Raw genomic sequence first — 6000 nt, forward strand, 5'->3', positions numbered from 1 at the left:
AGCTGTGGGTGTCCGAATGTGGTTTATTGCACCACTTTAGATGCCTGCATGAGCGTTTTGTGTATACGCTCCTCGTTTCATGTCTGGTTTTGTGTTAGACTTTGCAAACATGTAACATAAAAACGCAACACATACATCACCTGTGTGTGTGTGTGTGTGTGTGTGTGTGTGTGTTGCAGAATGCAACAAGGATGCAGAAGGCCACGGGTTGTGTTCCTCTCTCTGTGACTGTGCTGCTGTTTTTGTTCAGTAATTGGCGTAGACAAAGAACCGTCACACTGCTGTTACGGCTGGTTAAGTCTGGAGGTTCCGCATCTTTACTAACAATGACTCTACATGGATGACTGAACCTTCCTCTACCTCCCTCAGCTAGTGTGTGTGTGTGTGTGTGTGTGTGTGTGTGTGTGTGGGAGCATGCCTAACCAAATCAGCAGCCACCAATCTATTTCTCTTCGTTAACATGGTCATTATTTAGGAAGTTTTTATGTGTACTAAAAGCTAAACCACGGGCTGCATCTCTTAGCAACTACATTCATGACTTTTCTTGTTTGTATGCACAGATGTGTATTTGTGTGCGTTACACCTGTGTGTGTTTTGTGCGAGTGAACTCCTCTCTGTGTTCTTCAGTTCCCTCTTTGCTCGGGGCTACCGAGAGGCAGGTAGGAGACGAAACGGTATTGGTGGTGTGATGGAGCGGGGAGGGAGGTGCAGCGGGGAGAAAGAGGAGGGGGAAAAAGGGAAAAAGGGAGATAGGCACATAGATGGGGGCCATGTAGGAAAAAGGAAGAACTGACAGCGAGGGGGAACAGACAAACAAGCAGAAATAAGAGAAAAAGCCTTTCCTGCCGCGCACACAAACATGTGCACACAAACAACAGGAGTGATTTGTCGCCTCTTTTTGTTTGCATGTTTATCCTCCACCTCTATCCCTTCATCCCTCCCCCAACAGGTTCTCTTATCCTCTCGCTCTCTCTTCTCTCCTTCTGTTTTGCCCTCTCCCACCCTTCCCCGTTTTTTTTTTATGCTTTCTCTTCCTTCTCTTGCTCATCTCTCCAGTACACTGTGCCTGGGGGCGATAGCAGCAAATCAAACTGTTTATCCATCTCTCATCAGTGCACTGCCTCACGGGGCTTCTGCCCCCTCAAAACAATGAAAGTAGGCCTGAGCGCTGAGCCAGGGATACGATTTAATTACATCAATAAAGAGCGCTGCTTTAAAAAAGAGATAAACTACAAAAAAATACATTACAGCAACACACTTTTTCTGCACAATCATGAAAAGCCTGTTAACATTACTGTTGCATGTAAAAAGAATTAAGCCTCACAGCTGCACCCGTCGAGAAATACAGGCATGTGTGTGTGTGTGTGTGTGTGTGTGCAGAGGCCGCTTATTGGAAGTATATTTCTTGGCAACTTAGTGGCTCCAGTTCATTGTAGGATAATTCTGTGATGGACTTTTATTAAAGCGGGTAATAAACGGCCGGGTGTTGGGGAGAGGAGCGGCCTTTCACTTCATTTAGACTTCGTTCAGTCTTGGCTGCAGGGGCGGAGGGAAAGAGGAGGGATGGCAGCAGGAAGGGGCGGCGAGCGTCAGTGAAATCGCATTGTGATTATGAGTGTAATTGCAGCTCAGGGGCCCAGGGGCCATGTAGCTCTGATGGCGCTAGAAGATGTTTTATGCACAGCAACAGAGAGGAAGAAAGTGAGAAAGAGAGAAAGAGGGAGAGTGGGAGGAAGAGGCAGGCTGCCAGGATGTTAGCAATTTTTTCTTTACAGAATCTCCTCTTCTATCTCTTCTCTTTTTCTCCTTTCTTCTTCTCCTCCTCCTCCCCCAACATCCTCCTTCACTCCTCTCTTCTCCTATTCTCTTCTCTCCTCCTCTCTCTTCTCTCCTGTCCTCCTCCCTTGGCAGGATTAGCTGGGTCTCGTTAGAGGGGAAATGTAATAATGCTCCCACCAGGTGGAATCGGGCCCGCTCCATTATCAGCCGGGAGATGGATGGGCCGTGTAGGGCCGGCGGGGGCCACGCGCGCACGCAATTTAGATTCAATAAACTGGCAAAGCAAGACCCCCAATCTGATTTATCTCTTACACGCCGCCAATGCTTGCTGCTACGATGCTGATTCCCTATTACCACTCAGAGAAGGACTATTCATTGGATGTAAGGCAAGGCAGTCAGAGAGGCTTGTCGGGCCCCCGGGACGGCAGCAAAACAGATACAGCAGAGGGTTAATACGTTTACACACAGATAAGCAATTAAATCTAAGGCTGAGGTGAGTTATAGAGTTATTAAGGAGGGATTGGAGGGGGAGAAGGGAGGAACAGAGGGTGAGAAAAAGAAGGAGAGATGTTATTCAGCACAGGAGTGTGCTAGCTTGGGCCTTAGGCCGGGTACAGTAAGTATTAGAAGCGAGAAAAGGCTACCATATTATAGAGTTCGTGAGGTGAGAGAACAACAGAAGAGCAGCAGTCTGCCCACGTTGTTCAATAAACTCAATACAACACTTACAAACTAGCAATGCTGAAGACAGAGGTCAACACAACAGTTATCCACTTAGTCTGTGTGTGAGTTTATGTATGCAAGTGCACGTCTTCATGTCTAAATGTAAGCGGGTATGTGTTGGCGTAATAGGCATATTCATATCCACCTTATACCTGACTGAGAGTGTGCACAACATCACATTTGACTGTGTTTGTGCATGTGTGTGAGAGCGGCGATGGTGTTAGCGGTGTTTCTAGTGGTGGGTGTCATTCCGGTCCAGCCGCCAATCAAAGTGAATCTGAATGTCAGCAGGAGAGGAGGCGTGATAAATCAGCCTCACACCCAACGACAAACAGAATATTAGAGGCAGCGCAGCGCCATTGGAAAAATGTCCCTTCCAATCAGCCGAGCACTTTACAGTGAAGCTCAACAGCCGGGCCTCCGACCAACACTGAATACCAGAGAGACAGATAAGACAGTAAATAAATAAATAAGAGACAGACAGGTCGGACGACAGGCAGACAGACAAACGGACCTGTAGGCACGCTGACGCTGAGCGGCCCTGACAGGCAGAAAGACGAGACAAAGAAACATAAGAACACAATGGGGCTGGAGGACAGACAGGTAGACACAGCAACTGACATATAACGGGCCTGACAGGTGAGAAGACAAGACAGACAGGTAGGAAGACAGACAGACAGACAGACAGACAGAAACTGCTGGGCAGACAAACTGACAACTGGATAGTCGTGCAGAACGATACACTGCTGCAGCATCAATATTGCAATGAGCAGCTTAGTGACACGGCCCCATTGTAAAGGAAGGAAATGCAATAAAGGAAATTAGGCTCATTACTATACAGATATTTCATGACAGAATACATGGTCCCCCTATAAAGTTGGAATAATTTTGTTTTCAGACACAATCCTCTGTTAATTATGGTTTAATTTTCATTGTGATATGTTTGGAAGACATTAATAAATAAAGTTTTGGGAAGACATACACTTTATCTGTCAATATTAAATCACATTGTCATAATCATTACATTGAAAATGGTTAAAAAATATATTTTATTTCAACTTTATGGGCGATCGTGGATATCATATCTTGCTTTTTTTGGCATGTAACTCTAAAATAAGGGATTAAGTCAAAAACATCTGTTAAGTGGCTTACAGCACAAGTTCATCCATGTAATTATGATGGGTGCAAAGTCAGAAATAAACACTATTTAATATCATAAAGGTATATTTACTAATTTACTAAACTTCACCTTAACTCATAGGCAAACATATATTTATGGATAAATGCTTAATTCAAGTGTTATTACTAAGCTACTGAAGATCTGCCGCAGTTACTTTAAAATCAGCCTTATCAAAGGAATTCCAGTTTCTCTTTCAATATCAGTTACCAAATAGTAAGATGGACAAGACAGAAGTTCGACTTTGCTCCACTTGCTTATAGCAGCTCTACAGCAATTTTTTTCGTGAGAGTTCAAAGAATGATTCAGGATAATAAACCAGTTTTCTGTTCCAAAACAAACTATTAATACTGCAGAAACATGGAGGCTGGGCTTCGAATGCAGGATGCATGAAGGATAGAGTTACTGCTTTACTGCATGCAAACAGAACTCGACGGATAAAAAGATGGACTTAAATCAGAGTCGATCAGATAATACAACACCTGAGGAACTGGTTATGCACGCTTTTTAATAATAAGAAACAACTGCATTTAAATGGATGAATATCCCTTGTCTGACCTGAACAGCATATCTTAAGATAAAACTATTTGCTCTAAAAGCTTATTCAGGTGAAAAAAGTTGAACCATGAGACAGGAAGCCACAGTATCTGTGATAGAAATGTACAGCAGGTGTGGAGGTTACATGGATCACGAGAAGAAGCAACATCCGAAGCACCCACTAGGTGGCACAGCACACAGACAACACAAGCGGGGAGGCTTCAGCCAGGCCTTGCTTTTATGTGTGTGTGTTAAAATGCAGGTGCCTGTGTGTGTGTGTGTGTGTGTTTGTGTTTGTAAAGGACTCTCCATCAAAAGCCGCTCATCTAGACCTTGTAGCTGTAAAGTATAACTTGACAGGAGACATATCACAAATGTAGCTGCAAGCTGATTGGATGGGCAGACATGAAGAGATACAACATGAAGTAATTTAAATATTTAGCAGCAGAAATGCATAAAACGGTTCAAGGGCGAGCCGGCATTACAGTAGCAGTTCGTATTTGACATTGTGCAACTTGTGTTGGGCGACAACAACAAAAAAAACACCCCTGAAAGTGCTCACGGTGGGATTGTATATATGAATCTCAGCCATAAGAGTAAATTCCTTCAGGCAGCAGACAGGAGGCCTGGATGATCTTCATCTTTATCGCAGGCCGCCCTCTGCATCTGTCATCAGGCTGATTTAACGACAACCCATGAAATATTTACAAACTAAACAATTAGAGAGAGATATCTTACAAAATCAATCAATTATTCATCGGCAATAGTCTGAAAAGCTTTTGTTTTGTTCCACAGCTATATTCTGATGCTGGGGTGGAGGTGGGGGGGTGCATCAATTAGGGCCTGTACTCCTGTGGTGTTATGGATGCTTCAGAGACGAGTGATTGCCTAAATGAAGGAGCCAGATGCAAGTTGCCAGTAGTGCATGCTGACACAGTGCTATAGCAGATGAGCTTGATAAAAAAAAAACACTCCACACTATGTTATACATGAAATCAGAGGGACAATTTGGATTATTTATCTGATTTTGTAAAGAAATGAGACTTTCCAACCTACACTTGCTGTGTCAGAACCGACATCTAAAACTCTTGAGTTTTTGCTTATGCAACACTTGTTCTATTAATTTTTTAAAACAGCCTCGTAACTCTCCACAACTCGCTCCATGTTTGTATTTTCCTTCTCAGTGATCATGCTGAGATTGCATCTGTTAAACTCAAAGAGGTGAGGAATTAAGAGCAGATTTATCTTATTTATAAGAAAAACAGGAGGTAACTGAGTTAATTTTTTTCTGCAAACTACAAACACAAACTCATACAATTCAAATTTAATATACAGTGTATCTCAGTAAGGCCCGCATACTGTACATTGGATGTAAATGTCTTCCACTCTACTGTGTATTTCAGTGGATATAAGGTCTCAAACATAGACTTTATTAAACATGGATGTGATCTTGGCATCGCCTGATTCTGCCTAAATCCAAAAATGCTGAAACATGACACCTTTGATGGCACTCACCATGTGGATGACATGTCACTCAAAGATGCCATGGGTTTTTTTTAGGTTTTATTTTTAGGTTTTATTTTATTTGCACAGTTAGAATTACATAAAATGACAAAGATAATATATAATGTAAAGTGCAGGGAGAGGCAGAAAACCCAGATGGGCTTATTTATTTAAAGCCTCCACCCAAAATTTCATAGTTATTAGAAAGTAATAAACTGATAATATGCCCTATGCCCTGTCTTCTTATTTTGAGTTAAACTGCACATGTTTCAGATATTATG

At 42.8% G+C, this 6000-nt stretch overlaps 1 protein-coding gene across 1 annotated transcript in view; it reads right to left on the bottom strand.

The window, feature by feature from the left end:
• The window catches only part of rsrc1 (arginine/serine-rich coiled-coil 1), a 145584-nt gene that overhangs the window by 28684 nt on the left and 110900 nt on the right, over positions 1-6000 (bottom strand). The gene's annotated exons all lie outside the window — the stretch shown is intronic.

Source organism: Centropristis striata, chromosome 4 (genome assembly GCF_030273125.1).
Source record: "Centropristis striata isolate RG_2023a ecotype Rhode Island chromosome 4, C.striata_1.0, whole genome shotgun sequence".
NCBI classification, from domain to species: Eukaryota; Metazoa; Chordata; class Actinopteri; order Perciformes; family Serranidae; genus Centropristis; species Centropristis striata.